We start from the raw sequence: 19,392 nt of genomic DNA on the forward strand, positions 1-19,392 counted from the left end.
GTATACGAAGATTTACGTGAAACGGCAATTGACTACTCACCGTTAGATGCGATTCGAAAGATATATCAATTCTACATGATGCTACTTGGCAATCGATGCCAATCGCGGCACGAGCTCTCGTCATTCCCGTGTGCGATTTGTCGACACCGATGACGAAAATTGCTCTATCATAGAATCCACGCGCGGGGTCAAAATTACATTGTGCAGTTGTTCTACATATCGCCGACGTGATGTTTGTGCACAGATCTTTCGACTATATAAACAAGTAAACTGTGTGTCGTCAAATTAAGTCTTATTTTTAGGCATTAACCTGTAATATTAAACAAATTATCAAATATATGCTAGCGTAATTTGATTCATAATTGATTTTTTTTACATTATCCAACTTTTCGGGAAAAAATGAATAATAATAAAATTGGGATTTAATTTTTATGATAAACACTTGATAATGAAGAATAAAGAATAAAGAAGAGGAAAGAATAGAATGTTTACTTGATAAACTTTGTTCACACAGAAAATGCTCTCCACGTAAATTATATTTAAAACAATACTTGATACAGTCTTGAGATAAGCATAGACTGTTGCCGGTTGCACCTAAATGACCACGAACAGTATTCCGCGAGCCTGTAAATCCAACATAAAGATACAAATCGAGAAGCAGAAAAGCCGCGCATAAGAAGGACCATAAACTCGATTTATCTGCCGCAGTCGGTCGACCAAGCGCGCTCCCAGTTCTTACTTTACCTTTGCTCTTCATTTACTATCCTCGCTTCACGGCAGGAAGGCGAAAAAGGTACGGTAATTAAGGAAGATAGAAATCGCCCCTTAAAATGCTCTTAACCGAAAGGCAAACGCGTTGTCCGCCTCCATAGAGGTACGCTTCGACAGTTAAAGTCTCCTTTTTTCGCTTACTCGCAGCGAACAGTATCTGATTTCGAAAGCGCATGCCATCCGTTACAAAAAAAATCTAATCGTGAGTATCTTTGTCACTAATTATAAGCTATTAAATGTGATAATCATAGCAATGATGTAAATTCAATAGATAATAAAAATAATTATTTGTTACAACATAATTCAAAAATAATAATTATAGACGCATACATTTAATAAAGATTAATAAAAAAATAAATTATTGAAATTATTTATTATTTTTTTATTAAATTTTAAATGAATTTTATTCTAACAGATTTAATGCTTAAAAAATATTTAAATTAAATGTCAAAAATTGAAAGCTTGCGACATTTCTATTGCGGAAATATCGAAGAAATTCGATGTATTCGACAAAAATAAGATCTTTAAATTCATAATTCTATAAATAAAATATATATAACGCTATAGTATAGTGCAAAACAGTGCTCGGAATTAGTCTGAACATTTCAGCCGATTTCCGTGATATACGCCTCCTTTCCTCTCCTTACCGCGCGCGCCGCAGCCGCTAGAGCCAGCGCCGCCGAGCGTTAGGAGCGGCACTATCCGATTATGAGTAAGCTCTTCTCCCTATTTATTAAAACTTTAAAAAATTTATTAAAATTTATTAAAAATAAATTTTTTATTTTTAAATTTATTAAGTGAAAATATTTCAATAGATTTCCACTTAATAAATTTAAAAATAAAAAATTTATTTTTAATAAATAAATTTTAATAAATTTTTTAAAATTTTAATAAATAGGGAGAAGAACCCACTCATAATCGGATAGTGCCGCTTCTAACGCTCGGCGGCGCTGGCCATAGCGGCTGCGGCGCGCGCGGTAAGGAGAGGAAAGGAGGCGTATACCACGGAAATCGGCTGAAATGTTCAGACTAATTCCGAGCACTGGTGCAAAACATACTATATAGGGGAGAGTTGCCGAATTTGGACCGGCTCCTAAATTGGACTGCCATGTATTTTGAAAAAAAAAAAAATATTTACAGTATTATGATTGGCTATATTGGCTTAAAGAGTGAGAGGTGGAAAGTGCTAGAACAACGAGGCAATCTTTCCGCTCACAATCAGTCTCGCTGAGTTCTAGAAAGTAGTGATGTGCGAACATTATTTTCCCTAACGTATCAAATCAATTTTCTTCTGCATCCTATAACTACCGTGATTTTAAACATTACTAATGTAAAGTGCATTGTCTTAACAATGTGATGTACTTGTTTGTATATTACAGTACAAATGTAATGATAAAAACATATTTTTCTGATGTAACCTACAAGTTGCCTAATTTGAACCACCACAAGTTGCTTGTATTGCCGATCCATCGCAGGACACAATATTTCTCATTACTGCGAGTAGTTTAAAACATACTGAAAACATTCTTTTTTCTTTAAATTTTTACATCCAAAATGACGCAAAAAAGACAGTATGGGAAATGGATTGAAAATGAATTACAAATAACCGTTGCGGCGTATAAAAATGAGAATTATGATTTTAATAAGTATAGTAGGCTGTATGGACTTCTTAAAACTACAATAAGGAAACATGCTATAAAGAAAAACTGATATGTGAATGTTGTGAAGACTCTCTAGGGAGACAAGCTATGGGGAAGATTCTAGCTGATCATATTATCACGTTAGAAAAGTATTTTTTTGAGTTGAGCATTAAAGACGTTCGAAAGTTAGCATTTGATCTGGCAGAAAAATATAAACTTTCTTACATTCAAAATTCTTCACATTCAAAAAAAGAAAAGTTGATGGGGAAAAAATAGTTCCATGCATTTATGCAAAGAAATTCTCAACTGTCTGTTCGGCAACCAGAAGCTGCCTCACTAGCAAGAGCAAAAGATTTCAACAGGGATAATGTTTTACACTTTTTACATTCTACAATTTTTTGATCTACCAGAAAGTAATATCGCAAAATTTGGATTTACAATTTTCTTAGATTGTAGATTTAATTTAATTGGTTTTTGCGAGCGGTTCAATGTAGGAAATCTGTGGTCCAATTTACGCAACCAGTTGCCTAGAATGGACTGATGCCAATAGTTTAATTTCATTTTTTTTTGTAGTCCTATTTTTATTAAATGTTACGATCATTTTTGGTCACGATGAATACATGACATAAAAGTACATATAATATTTGTCTTATTTCCATAATTGTTTCCTTTCTACAATATTTTATGTTTGTGTACAAGAGAAAAATTAAAAACTGGTCCAAATTAGGCTACTTTCCCCTACGTGGTCCTGTAATCCATACTGGAATCAAATAATATACAAACTTATTGTTAGTGTAAGCAATATGCACGAATAAGCTACATAATTTTATAGTCTATGACACCATCTTAACACAGGTTCCTCTATTACGTGCGCGATCTCCGCCTTGCATCCCGCTCTGTACATCCAATGTGCGTGGGTTCGAAGGCACCGTTACTCGCAGGCCAAGAAATTCCATCAGCCGCCGGGGAGCTCGCAGATGGAAATTGGAAGCTTTCACGTACTCGCGTCTCCTTTCCTCTCTCTCTTCCACCGTTCGCGCTCCATGCTACCGACACCCACGCACGCACGCACTATCTCACTTTACCGACTAGCACCGATTAAAATTAATAAAAGCATTCTCCCGCACGCATCAGCATACTGATCGGCCGACTCGAGAGGTGCTAACGAGGCTATTCTTCTTCCACCTCTTTTACTCTCTATCTCCACTTTCGCGCCGATGCCTCTTTTTTCCCGTATCTTTTTTGTCTGTCAAGTTGCGAAGAGACTCGCTAGTTGCTATGACAAGGTTTTGATGAGCTATATTGTGCACAAGTTATTAATTCGATGATGAAGTAGTAGTATGCGTGATCTTGTTGCGAATAAAACCATTTAGGCTCACATGGATCGATACGATATTTATTATAAAAGATATTTCCAAAATTTTTTACCATTTTTTTCGACATGTTTATTACAAATTTGTCACAAAAAACTAATTATCTTGTTCTATATGCCAGATCTGCAGAATCAAGGACGAATAAGAGCATCGAAGAAACGAAGATCGCATTGCGGATAAAATTGGTGCGAGAGTGGAAGCAAACGAGACACAGGAGAGATTGGAAAAGACACTTATGCGAAGTGACACGTCAATTATGAGAATGCAATGTTTCAACAACGGATGCACGTGAATCTTGAAAAAGTGTTTCGCATAAAGTAAGATCATATGAGAGAGAAGTTCTTAACGAGAAACCAGTGTGAACCGTAATTTTTGTACGAAGATCAGAATAGCGCACACCTGTATATACACCTATGTATATGTATGGTATATCATTTTTTGTTAATTTAACAATATGCAATTTATATAAAGGATATTCATACTTTTGTATTTGAAATAAAGATTTTACAAGTTTAATATATATCCACACAGCACACATATCCAAAAGACGTCCAGAAGACATCCCGAAGATATCTTTGAGAGATACGATCCTCCGAACGTCCTCTGGATATGCATGCTGTGTGGGTAATAATTAAGAGTTGCAATTTTTTAATAAATTATAATTTATATTCTATAAAAAATAATTATAAGTATATGTAATTATTCGTTATGAATAAAATATAAAAGAAATATGCGTTATATATATTATGTGCATATGGTGAACTAATTTATACTATCGAGTTCACGTATAAATTTTTGCTTTTATTTTTACCGGCCTTTCTTGGGTGAGGCAGCGCGGAGGAGCGGAGAAGAGCAGGTTCTCAGCCGAAGCTGGAATATTCCCCTATCTTGGGTTTCAGGGTCAGAATCGTGTTCCAATTAGATGGCGCGGTGAGACTCCCCGCGTTTTTCGCCTACCTCGTTTCATACATCCTCGCAGCGCATCTGCCCTCTGTCCTTAAGTTCTGTCACTAATAAGGAGCGCTTATAAAGCGAGACACAACGTGTCGCATATTATGCAATACATCGTGGCGCACGTGAAGATGCATTTTAGCGGTAGCCATAGTCGTCGCTAAGGTCGCGGGTCGCACGTCGTGGGCAGGAGAGTTAATATCTCGGTAGATGAAGACGAAAACTAGTATGCTCTATCACAGCGCTTTATAACGCAAAGACAAGGAAAAGTTGCCAGTTGACCGATCTTGAATTCAATCGATTCAATCATTCGTTTATCATTGATTCATCGTGATGCTGGTTCAACCGTAGGCTGACGATGAGTCCATAAGAACCGTTTTGTACATCGCGAACATATTGTATAAATACGAAAAATAAACACTGAAATGTTACAATAGAATCTGTTGGCAAAATATCTCATTCAATGTACGTGCATTATAATAGACGCGAGATGTGAGAGCTAGCGTTCGATTAATTTGAAGGAACTACCGATAAACAATGTATCCACTAGTGACTTTTCCTAACAAATTCTCACCGTTGTGCCATAATTAGTTCGTAGCGAAAGAGAATTGAATGCGCTTCAATGTAAAGAATAAATCTGTTATTAGACTAGGATGCAAGTGTTGATTATAATACGATCGTGTGAAATAATCTGTTCGTGAGCACGCTTAATTGCCGGTAATTATTCGTTAACGCGCATCCCTTTGATAGTGGCTTCGTTAATTAGTCGAGTCGTATAGTAAGTAATTATGATCTTTTCTAGTGAATTAAATATTCCAATAAGCCTATATAGGAGTCTAGCTTTTCTTTTCTTCGCAAAAACATTGTACACATTTTCATTTGTTTCCTTACACTGAGAAATCTTTCAATTACTTGTAATAATCAATCTTCAAACTCGACTACAGTCGCTAAAGATAAATTATCATTAAATTATGATCATCTTAATCAGCAAGTTGCACATCGATTATGTGAATCAAAAGAAAAGCGTAGCAATGAAAGCAACTAAAATCATAAGATCTTTCTTATTATTTTCTGAAACCAGAATAAAAACTTTAACATGTCAACGCTTCAGTGTAGAAAAAAGATTACAAAAACACACACACACACACACACACACACACAAATTATCTTTTTATTTTGTTATTTAAATAATTAGGTCTGAATGTTACTTTGAACACATTGACTAAAAAATTAATTACGGTTACGTCTGACGCGATCTGAATTTTTGCAGAATGCAACTTTCACGCACCGTAATGTGAAACGCTTCCCGTTAATCATTCTGGGAACAACCTGTCAGAAATACGTAATGCGACGTTGAAGAAATCGTATCGTGAAATCTATTCAGCGACATACAATTGTTCCAACCTGAATTTATTTCTGCCATTGCCGTCGTAACATTCTTCACACTCCACCAATTAGCGACGATGTCGAATATTTCTCACACATTAGACTTGTGATCGCAAGAATCATCTTCCCACAGATCTTGCGCGAGGCTCGCACAACCAAAGTTATCCCGGATTCAAATGGTAATTAATTAATGATTGCACGCTGTCCTTCTCATATAGTTTGAAACCGCGCGATCATTCTTAACAAGAGATCAAGCGTCTGATGGATCAGCGTTCATGGTCGATCAGACTGGATGACTTCTGAGTGCAACAGGAAATCGCAGATCACCGCGACTTAATCCAACTCGTAGAACAAGTCGACGATGATCAACATTCTTGCGAGCGGAAGACGCGCGCGAGTTTTATTTAATCGCATCAAACGAACACGAGCGCACGATAAATCGATCAGGATCATCTCGAGTAGAGATTGTTGCTTAACGCAGACACCTGCGGTGGATATCGTGCCGCTTACACGCGAATGATAATTACGAGGAAGTTACGAGACAGAATCGATTTGACCACGCATTGGGGAGAGTTTTGTGATGCAAGCGCGATAAATGTCGCGATGCGTATCAAAATGTGATCAACGTGTGCCACGTTGCCAGTCGGCGCGCGTACACGCACGCGCGCACACACACACACACACACACACACGCACGCACAATCCAGGATTAAAATCGCGTAACCGGTTATCTTATAAAAATTTGTGAAGTGTTTATGAAGAAATGAAATTACAGAACTAGTTCACTGACATCTTAATGGAGATTATTTTTAGCTGCGTACTTTTGTAACTTTATATTTTACTGAAATTTTGTCAAAAATTTTAGAGGTTTAGTCTTATATCTCTCTTATCATAATTGCTTTAATAGTTAAATTCTTCTTCTAACTTTTTCATAACTAGTATAATACAAATTCAAAACTATCGCCAAATGTTTTAAAATTACTTGCAGAATTTGAGTTTTGTCTATTTGTAGCGTTTTTCTTGCAGCAATTAATCGCTAGTATTCGATTCCGTTGCTCGGCGTCAATTTTGCAAATTCACAGGATATTCTCGCGGCTCCCGAAGCTTCGCGATAACGCCGGGAATTATGCGAGATTTCTCTTCCAAGGAAATCTTGTAACGCGGAAGAGCACAGGAGAGGCGACCAAGCAATGCCGAATCATCAATCATATCGCGTTTACTGTCGGAAATCATTCCCTAGATATAACGTAACGATACAAGAATATTATTGTTTATAGCTGCAAAATTCGAGTCTTTTAGCAACTAACTATTACTAGTAATTATTACTTTCTAAGCATTGAGTAATAAATAGTTGGTATCTGCCGTATATATATTGATTATTGAAAGAAATATACAACTTATGTTTCGCTTACTTTGACAAACAAAAATTTGCAAAAAATATTTGACATATCTTTTGCAGTATTTTTCATAATTCTGTAAAGAGCAAGATCTAAAACTTTATGTTAAGCTAAAGTAATCATGCGAGAAAATTATATCTGAAAGTTTGTCCAAAGATTTAAATGATTTAATGATAAGTTTTATTTCATCGTTTATGAATTGTAAGTGAATGCCGCAATAGCATAAACTTTCCGGTGTTTTTCTTTCCTTTAATTATCCATGATTTCTTCCGGAGCAAGAACTATGTCGCGGATATGTTAGGTGGAGAAGGATCGCATCGCGCGGTCACGTTCAGAGGACGGTATCAAAATGCCGGATCGTTCGAGATGCACTTCGTGCACATGTTCTCCCGTAATCTTTGTGACTTCCTCCTTCTTTCTCTCCGCATGTGTATGCCGAAGAATCGAGTGGCTCTTTCTCCTCATCACGGTATACCACGTTTACCCGCTCATACTCCCAACCGGTCTAACTAACGACCCCTATCTTGTGCATCGCGAAATAATGAAATTACGCGAAAAAGAGACGAGGCTTTACGTTGGACCATGTTTTGCAGGTACATACACGACAGTATGTAGAATTAAAACGGTTAGATTAGTTCCAGTGGAATCTCGTTTCATACCATAAAAGTTTAAAAAGAACATTTAATTTACCGTTACAATTATAACAAAACTTTATTTTAATCCTTAGCAATTAGTAACACAAAACCTCGATTTTACAAAATATAAGCTTGTAAAAAGCTACATATGTGTCACAGTTATTTTCATATCTTCTATTACCGCAATATACAATTATAATTTGAGACGAAACAAGTACAATCCTACATAAATTAAAGTATTGTTCAATTAGAATCAACGCGCGATATTTTTCATGAAAATTTGATAGATTTACAATCAAAAAAGAGTCAGAAATCATCCCATTGTTTAATTTATTCACTCATTTAAAGATAAGCGATACAAAAACCGATAACGTGACCAGACGTTAAGTTCAATTTACGCGTCGACATCTTTACTCCGCGGATTGTTGCTTCACGGGATTTCACGTTCTTAGGTGTTCCGCTCCGTAAAACGATGCTATTGCCATAAGAGAGAATAATAATCGCATTCCGCGATGACGAGGCCGATAGACGCGAAAGGAAAGATGAGCGCAAAGTGCGCCCGCCCGGGGAAAGAAGAAGTCACGAGTAATTCTCTTTCGAGAGTCATCTCGCAATGAGAGAGGAGCGTTCTGCCGCTTTAATGACATCGTTTGAACATTTTTGTTATGGACATAAGAATATTTGAGAAAGACAGTAAAAACCAAACGCAATAAGATATGTAATAAAAAAAGTCAAAACAAGAATATATACTGTATGATGATTGTAGACATTCAAATTTTTCACACATTCTATTATTTCCACTGAGCAATAAACATAAAGATTCGATTAGATGATAGTGTTCATTTTTTTTACCTCCAAGTTTTCTGATCATCTTTTTATACAGGTTGATACAGGAAGCCGCGATCAAACAGTAAAATTATTTTCGCGGTGGTCTCCACACGATCTTTCTTAGAAACAGGAAAGATCTCTATTAATTACTTGCAATATTGGTAGCTAAAACCTCTCATAAATATTTGTAACCTCACATATTTGTATCTCACAAGAAACAGACACACACGCACGCGCGCGCGTATATAAGTATACTTGTGACAACTTCACTGCTGCGTATCGTGCCAATAAGTCAATCCAACTTGTTTTATTTCAAAAATTATTAAAAGAATAGATTTCAAAATAATAAATATAAATATACAAGGTATGTCAGATTAATCACATCACCCGTTAATAGCAGATTTGAAAGGTTTCTCATATGGTAAGGATATAAAAATCATTATATGACGTGTCTGATAGCATGAATTTTTAACAATCTGCTCGGTCAACTTTAAACACTTTGCATTTAAAAATTACTGTAGCGTCGATATTTTAATATATAGATTTTTGTCTCGAAATGATCTCAGGAATCTGCTTCTGTATATCGGACAAATTCTCTTGATCAAAAAGATATAAAATGTACCTTTACTATATCTGTACTTCCATTTGTATCGCGAGGTACAATTAAATTTATAATGAGAGAATGCAACCGTAGGATAATTTATCGTTGCTTAAGTACATCGACAACAATCGCGATTATCATAATCATCTCTATCGTTACGTTACTATGTCGACAGAGAAAAGCCTACTTTCTATATTCGTATTAAATAAAAGAAACTGAGGCTGTTACAATTTCGATATATACCATTTTCAATGCATAAATAAAAAAATTAATTAAATCAGTCTCGATAGATAGATTATTGTGTTTCGATAAGAATGTTGGCAAAAAGTATCGTCACACGAAGTTAATTAACCGAAGGTTAACAGCCGATATAATCGGGTTGTTACTCGATCAAGGTAGACTCGCGAACAAAGCAATCTAAAATTTCTATGCCTCGACTATCGCTTCTATGAAGAATTCCGGCCAAGTTTGAGCTTACGAGCACCGACGCGCGATAGAATGCGCGCCTGCGATCGCGCCACGCTGCTTGTCGCCGCGCGCGTGTGTCTGTGGGTAAAGTTTGCAAGAACCACCAGGATGTCGGAAGGACGCAAAAGGGAGAGAGAAAAGATACACGGGACATGGTAAAGATAGAGGCAACAGGCGGCAAAGAGAAGCGACGGAAAGGAGAAGGTTTTATCGTCGCAATCAAGGGCAATGCGCGAAAGGCAAGGCAATGCTCTTCGCTCTCTTGCCATTACGCTATGCCATACCACTTCGACAAGTTTATGGTTGCAGGTGTACCGACGTCCTTTCCTTTACCTGTACCCGTTCCTCCACCCACCCCCCACCCCGCTCTCCCCCCCTGCATCTTCCGTCATTTCATCTTACGACGATAATATCTTCTCATTGGAGCACTACCGTGCATTCGTCCTTCAAATTAGTTTGGTATAATCACGCGTGTCTCGATTGACGTCGGTTAAATTTTACTTGAATTACAAAAATCAAAAATCTTTAGATATATACTGGCCGGTCTCATATAGAAAATAGTATTAATGAATAATTAAAATTTATTTTCTTGTGTATAAATAATTACGAATAAAAAATAATTATTTGATGATATGCTCAGATACTTATTGTTAGAATAGAAAATAAGTTGAAAATATTACTATCTTTTCAAATTATCTGTGACATTATAAATTTTATCGTTCTTTTTCAGTCTAAGTATTCTATATTCTTGGCAGTCGACAAAACATGCGATTGAATTTGCTCGAATCTCAGATAATGTAGTCTTCACCGACTGAATTTCAATGATGCAGCCGAAAATCTCATTTGGGATGTACACGCTCTGAGGAGCATAAAGTAACCCTGTAGCCATCTTTATGGGAACACGGAGGCGCTGAGGTCAAAAGTCAAGCGACTTCTACCGAGATGACCTCTCGGGAAAACAACGCGCCCTTCCCAGTGCCCCCGCGTACCTAACCGCGCGAGTACAGTGAACCCTCTCCTCGTGCGTTCGACGCATGCATACCATGGCGTGGTCCATGCATATTCGCCAGTGCACACACGCCAACTGTCGTATCAATGCGCGGTTTGCGGCAAGAGAAGCTCGGTGAGAATTCGAGAGCAATCGAGAAACTATATGTGCAGTGTTGCAACCAGTAAAATTTTTATGGTTAGCGATGCATCAATTTTCTAAAAAAATAACAGTCAAAATAAAAAAATTATGATCAACAAATGGACCAACAAAATGTAATAAAATATGATAATTTTTATTAAATTTAAAATTTTTGTAAATAACTACATAATAATATAATTGATTTTATAATAATTTCTTCACTAGATTATTCAATTAATATCATTCTACATTTATAAATCTGTACGTCGATTATATTATAATTAAAATGTGTTAAAAAATTTCGTGATACTTGTCCAATTGTTTCTTTTCAAAAATAGTAACAAAAATTTTTGTACGAATTCAAGATAAAATCAAAAAAGACAAACACCCAGAAAGCGGAAGAAATCCGACTAGAAATCTGACTTGCTTTGCGAGTGAGAATTGACTTGAAGAAGTTTCATCTTGTTTTAGTATTACAATTCTGAATCGTACCACGTAATGAAAAACGGTGCGTAAAAAACTAGTTTCTCCTCTATAACGTCAATGACTTTCCGTCAAGAAAGTTGGAAAATAGTCAGAGAATTATTTCTCAACTAGCATACATTATATCTTCACAGAAACAGTAATTATTTGCGAATTATAAAAAAATATGCATCCCAAATAAATTATATGATTCGTTGAAAGCGAGTTCTCGGAAAATTTACAGAAACGTGCAGTAGCGATTGATAGGTTCGCGGAAAATAAAACTTTTACTCGTACAAAGTCGTAAGGGTAGCTACCACCCCACAAGAACGATCTGATCGTCTCGCATAACGATCAAACGTGCTCGTGTCTGTGCATTCGTGTAAGGTAGATATATTTAATAAGAGACCGAATAGACCTACGACGGGAGAAAAGGAGAATCGAGAAGAGAACCTGATATGGTAATGGCAAAATATGAAGAGTACGAGAGAGGGTTGCCGCCAAGAGTTCGTAGATGGTATCGAGTAGAGGAATATAAGGACCGATAGAAAAAGAGCGAATGAAAGAGAAGAAAAGGAGGGAGACAGAGAGAGAAAGAGAGACAGAGAGAGAACAAGAGAAGGAAAAAGGTACTAGCGCGCGGCACTTTACGAGCGATTCAATGACTCTCCGCGGTCTCGGGGGCCCGGTGGGGCTCGATGGAGTTTGCGCGCTCACGCACGCAAAGCTACTTCCATCGCGCCGCAAAAGCAAACGCAACGCAATCGCCTTCTACGGGGTGTGGTCCCCTTTCTATGGAGATCGTCTCCCCGCTACGCCTCCGTCGCGTCATCGATCGGGACCCCATTGTTTCCAAGCGGGAATCCCGCGCATCTGCTTTGTCAACCGGACGCCACGTGAATTCGAGAACAAATTCAATCGGTCAATGTGTAAGGATGAATTAAAAAGATGGCAAAAATAGAATTTAATTTGCCGGGCATATCTCTTAAATGTGGAAATGATCTATTATTATTGTGAAAAACAGAGAGATCTCGATATAATTAAAGTTTTCAAAAAAAATTTGAATTGAAAAAATACAAAAATACTTGAAATATATCTTCTCGCAATTAAATTTTGGTAGTTATTCAAATGATTTGAAACAAAATGTGTTATACAAATTTAAATAACACGAAACCGCTATATATATCGTTTAAATATATTCTCGACAAACATATAGAGAACCATAGACTTTTTTCACGCAATCTTTCGATATGCATGCAAATGCGAACATGGCAATCGATATTACGATTTGACGCATGCTTTAAATTAATCCAGATTTATATCCAGCGCGATAGCGAGCCGCGCTCGATTCCGGTTCCTTACAGTGGCAGCTTCCAGCTCAGTTTACAACGCGTGGGTGTGGATTTATCGTTCCACCAGGGATGCAGACAAAAGGGACCACAGCCTCACCCTCTCGTCTGGATAAATAAGAGATGAGAATACCTCGTGGAGGTCCATTCTCGCCGTATAAAGTTCAACGAATTATTCTACTTTATGGTTCTATGCAAGTCTAATGTTCTTTCGAGATGTTAAATTAAATAAAACTAAATTCATATTTTCCTAAATTTCTCTAGAAGAAAGTATCAAATGATAATTGTACAGAAAAATGTTCGCCTTTGCCAGGACTTGAAGTTAAACTATTTCTATTTCTAATTTTTTTTAAGAAAGTAAAATTACAAGATACATCTACTCGTCATGTCAAATGATGCAGGCACGAAACGGTATAAATAGAGCACAGTTACGTCGCTGTCAGATAAACACACACTATTAGATTATAGCATATCGATATGCATTAAGATAATGCACATGTTTAATAAAATCGAGTATTAATTTCATTTTTTTAAAAAATTTAATTGTTCCTTTTCTTACATTTTACACTTGACACGAATGTGTCTCATATTTTGTATAACGAGAAAGTATAATACATTGCATATTATTCATCCTAATTTTGGACCAACTCCCCAGAGATTCATACCGTGTTTCGCAACATATCGAGACCCCAATGAACGAATAACAGAATCGAAAGGGGTTCTTTTACAGCGCATCTGTGCGATTTGAGCGAATCGTGGGAAAGTAAAGATGTTCACGAAACTCGTACACTGTTACATGAAATGCCAATCTTATAATATATTTTACTAATTTCTTAAGAATCCATAGATATCTCAAGACCATTCATATTTATCCATATTCATGTATAACATAATAGCATATAAATTTCAATAAGCAGTAATCTCTGTGCAAGATTTTTACAACAATTTTCGAATGACATACATAAAAGATAAAAAATGCATAAATTTTGTGTTGTAATATGTGTTCTCTAAGTTTTTTCACGTACAAAAATAGACTTTATTTCAATAAGAAAGATATTTATAGATAGGCAAACCAGTGAGAGTATTAAATAAAGTTATTTTACAATAATTGCATGTAGTATGTATAATGTGTGCTATGCTTTTTTCGTATTATAAATTTTCCGATCTTAAATTTTTGAAAGCTTGATAGATGATAGAGACAAGAGTTCAAGCTTGGCGTCACGTCTCTAGAACGACGGTTCAGAACCATTTATCCTGTCCTCTTTCCAGCCCTTCACAGAGCTCTTGTGCAAATGAAACACCAGTGGTATACTTATATCCCTGTGACCACAAGCAGCTACGGACAACAACGACCAGTATCTGTCACTGTCGCAAAGAATTGTGAACCGAGAACATCCAGCTCGAGATCTGTGACTCCACATCTCCCGGAAGTCCCTTTTTTTTCTTTAGACGACTGATTTGTTTCAAAATCAGCGGGGGATAAAAGTAAACGATAGTAAAACCAACAATTTTTAAAGAATATTATTAAGTGTCAAAATTTAAGCTAAAAAAAGTACGTAAAAGTGCTAGTTTACGTTTAATTTACTAAAGTGTATGACCTATGTGTATGACCAAATACATTCATACATTAAGAAATGGTACAATTATATAATTTAAATACAATAAATTCCAAGTAAACAAGTTTACATAAAAAAGTCTTGAACATTAACAATAAATTAATGTATTTGTTTAATTTTTAATTAATTTCATTGATGAAATAATTATGACAAGTAAATAGATGAGTTGTTAAAACTTATAATAATTTTCTTCATGCAATAATAAGTTGAGAAAAACAAATAATTAATGTAAAGAATAATAGATTTCTCACGGCAAAACATTCCGTATGAAATTATGTAATTGTTATATTGGAATTAATGTGGTTATCGTTTCAGTGGCAAAGAAGCTCTTACAAGATGATTCTCTATCTCTGTGCCATGATGGAAAAAGCCAATTACGACATCGCACTGCCACTTTGTGTCGCCTTGCCAGCTATTCGCGCGCAAACTCCTACGCGTCTGAGCCACCTACGGAGGTCAGGTTGAAGATCCGGAAGATCGAGCGAGAGAATAGAACGAGGACGGAGATGTCGGACGGCGCGATGAAATAAACAGAGACTGAAACTCGTGGACAATGCGCGAGAATGTAGGTATACGAGGCATACACTGCGAGGACACTTGTTAGACGTCGTTGTACGCGTTTGTACTCGAGTGTTCGCGGCTATTAATTACACAACATCGCGCCGAAAGAACGCGATTTTTGTCGGATTAAAAGAGAACGTGAAAGAATATATTTAGGAGGACACTAGAAGAGGATATTATTATTAATAATGCTCACAAAGCGACCGCCGAAACGCCCGTTGAGAAACGCGGCATTGAATGACGGGCCCGCGAGGAGAATTAGAGAGATTTAATTAAGTGTTAAGTCCTGCTCGACTGATGGAGAACAATGTAACGAAGAAGTCGATAAATCTTCCCTCTCTTCCCGAGTCGTGTCGCGCGTGTGTAGATTCAATTGCATTTAAATGTACCTAAAAGATGTTTCTACGAACGATACCGCACCAAGTGTGGGTGGCGAGAGAAGCACGCACATACCTCGACGTTAAAATTTCTGTACCGTTGCGCGAATGGTAGATATACAACAGGACACGTGGGAATGAGGCGCGAGTTATCGCGCACCGATGTAATAATTATCAGAGGATCGATCGCGACGCGTGACGGAAAACTTCGACCGATTATTCGCGCGCGTTTCCGGGTACTATGGTGAGATACCGCTTTCGTATTCGGCGAGAGTATGCGAGAAAGAGATTGTGCAAGATATATATACATATAAGTATGTCCCGCTTAAATGAACAGAATATCAGAAATTATTAAAGAATAATGTAATATTTTCAATTTCAATATATTAATATTTGGAGAATCAAAAGATAAAATAATAAAGAAAATCTTTTTGTATCATAATATTTGTTAGAATTTTTCTGCGAAATTGAAAATCTTGTGAAACATATTTTCTATTAATGAAATATTGTATTACAATATTTTGTAACGGTTATAAAACAAAACCGAAACGAGTATTTTTATTTTTTTCTCAGTTGACCTTTGTGTTTCTCTTATTTTCTTTAGTTCTCAACGCATGCCTTATAAATCCTGCGCAACAATTTACCGAATGAGGGAGAGAAGGCAAGAACGATGAAACGGACGCACACTTTATTTCGCGGGTTCTGCTTTTTCTGCCGTTCTTTTGCCGGTCTCCCGTTCGCCGTGCTACGCACTTTATATCCGTGCAACGGAATAAATCAGCCCAAACGACGGATAAGTATGCACCTCGCTCTTCCTCAACGCATCCCAATATATTGCCTATTCATGCGGAAACAACACAATACTCTAAGAACAAAGTATATAATCTATGCAGACGATTCGTGTGCGTGTACTACATGCGGCCAATGACGATTTTGTTCCAATTTTTTTCAATAAAACATTTATTTCTTAAAGTTAAATTTAACTTGAATCATAATTACTTTCCTGATAGTACGAAATTATATTATTATATACGTACAATATATGTAGGCATATACGCAATAGTAAAATAACAAGTGATTTGTTTTCCTTTTATTTTCACAGAGTTCACGTTTTCATAAAAAATAATGCTCCCGACAAGCGATAAGAAATGGATCAACCAATTAATCAGTGTGAGAGAATTAGGCGTGTACCATCTCTTACGAGACTATTCAATCTTCTGGCGACGCCGCCAAAGTATAATTTCAACAATAAATTTATGTTTCTTGTCGATCGTCGCGGTACGCAGCGTGGATAAAACCGACGATTTAATTCTTCCACAAGAACTTCACCGAGCCGATACAATCATCGCGGTCGATCAATCGACAAGACTTTTTCTCTTTCTCCCATTCGATCACTTTGTACTGTCGTGTATGTATGTCGTGTACGTTTATGTGTGTATCGGATCGGAATAAGAGAAAGATACGAAAACCGGCAAGATAGGTTGGTTTGGATGTAGAGTCGAATGTTGCGAGCAAATCAAGCCGAGGCATCTCTCTCCGTCTCTTTCCCACTTTCTCCCTTTATCTTTCTTGTTCTACCTGAATCGTTTCCCTTCTACAATCGATTAATCCACAGGCGCGCGATTAATCGTTTAAACGGTGCTCGATAAAGCAATTTCTAATTAGCAAGATGGGGAGGAGGCGTGATCAAATCACTCGACAAGAGAAATTCTTCGCTAGCCGGGATAGTTCTTAGAAAAGAAACGCTCGTCGCGCGACGAAGCAGAGAGAGAAAGATAGAATAAAGTTAATTAGAATAAAAAGAAACAAAAGAAGAAGACCGTATAGAAGATGGCTCGTGCTTCGCACGAAGAAGCAGCATGCAGGCGAGGATAAGACTTAAAAAAGCGAGATGTTGCAAATTGACCCATTACAACTAGCTGTGCGACCAAATCGACTCAAACCCGCACCGAGAGTCCTGCCGAGAATAGTTACGGGCTCTACGGCTCTGCGGCTCCTTCAGCAAAGTCAGCAAACACGCATAACTAGACCTAGCCGAGAACCAAAGTGCGAAAAAAACAACGATCTGCGTCGAACACAGGTGAAACATGACGAAACACGTGCGTAAGTGTAGTGTTACAAATTGAACCACGTGAGCAAAATTATATCATATATCATACAATGTATTTAACACATTTATATATCATTTTATACATTTACGATTTTTTTTCTAAATAAAAAATAATATGTGCGTTACTAAAATTTTATAATTTATAATTATTTAATCGAAAATAACAGGAAAAATATACTAGAAATTTTATATTAAAAATTCCGATATATACTATGTTTGAATATTTTAAAATGTTTACCAAACATTTGTGTTTCAAGCAATAGATTGTATGCAGCTGTGACAATAGCAGAGAAACATGAGATAGCACGAGTAAAAAATCTCATCTTTACGACGGTAAAGCGAATTTAGGAAAGAGTCGTTTCAATCGAAGAAGTTGAGTGATTTCTGGCAGCGCACAAAATCTGGAATTATGGTCTCGTCCTGGCGGTGGGTCTACTTCTACCAGGAATGATCCGAACGATCGTCGAGCGCTGCCGGTTTTCCAGCGCTAACAATAACCGGCATATGGCCGAGGCCTTTTTCAAATTTCGATCCTCGCGACTTATTGGAGTGTCACGGAGCGAAAAGAAAAAGAGCAAACGCGAAGGAGCGCGTTTTACAGAAGCGCGGCCTCCCGCGAAAGGCGTCGCCCCAAGCGAGGAAGGCGATAATGATGGACAATCCCGCTCTCCGCCTCATTCGAGGTGAAACGACGACGGTGAAAGGATGATCGAAATAAAAGCCACGGTGCGTGTAGTTACACCCCGGTTTCTTCAGATTATGGCCCTGGTCGTGGGCTTCTTAAACGGATGCTTTCCAAGACAAGTAAAAGCACAACGCGGCATTTTGTACTAATGTAATGTCGTAAAGTACACGCTAGTCTGCGGCGATATGCGCGAGCAAAGTTACACAAAATATGCCTGCAACGTCCAATTTCTTGCCCCCTCTCTACTTTAAGTGCCGAGAGTGCCTGAGAATTTATAGGCGCGCAGTAAACCGAGGAAGCTCCGATTAAAATCAAACAAACGTGACTGCCGTGGGAATTTAATACAATGTCAATGTCTTTAAACAAAGCCTACTCCTGTTACTAAATTTTGCAATTAAGAAAATTAAATTTTGTATGCAAACGATTTCAAGTATCAAATTGTGTCTGCAAATCAAAGATATGCGTATAAAAAAAAGAAGCAAATTACAAACGAATACATTTGAAATCATTAAAATGATTATATGTAACCGGAAATACTTAAATATATATATATATATAAATTAAAAATTTCAACTAACTTATAGAATTAGAAAGAAATAAAATCGCCGACGCGCGTAATTCTAAAAATTACACATTGTGCTCTACAATATAATGCATGCATATCGCATGTGTAGCGTACATTAACATTATACAACATATAATACATCGCATAAAATAGTACCAGGAAGCGTGTAACGATCAGTAACGAAGAACCACCTGCGGAAGGTGGATTCGTTCACATTTCTTTAACGGGAAAAGACTTGCGCCAGCACCAGCAGACGAAGGAGAGGGAGAAAGTAGCGGGGGAACGAAGAAGCAGACCAAGTAGGTGGGGTCGCCATGGTTGTAGTCCGCCTGGGAAAAAGAGGACCACGCATTGTGATCCGGGGAGCGAGAAGGCCACGCTAGGCTGACCCCTAGGCTTTACATTAACCGTCCACCGTGTACACACGCACGTAAATGAACGGCCACCCCTGGCCCGAGTGGTACCTGTTGCACCGAGTAATCATTCCC

At 37.3% G+C, this 19,392-nt stretch overlaps 1 protein-coding gene across 6 annotated transcripts in view; it reads right to left on the minus strand.

Annotated features, from left to right (window-relative positions):
* Positions 1–19,392, minus strand: part of N (neurogenic locus Notch protein) — a 260,349-nt gene that overhangs the window by 131,183 nt on the left and 109,774 nt on the right. The gene's annotated exons all lie outside the window — the stretch shown is intronic.

This window comes from Linepithema humile, chromosome 5 (assembly GCF_040581485.1).
Source record: "Linepithema humile isolate Giens D197 chromosome 5, Lhum_UNIL_v1.0, whole genome shotgun sequence".
Lineage (NCBI taxonomy): Eukaryota > Metazoa > Arthropoda > Insecta > Hymenoptera > Formicidae > Linepithema > Linepithema humile.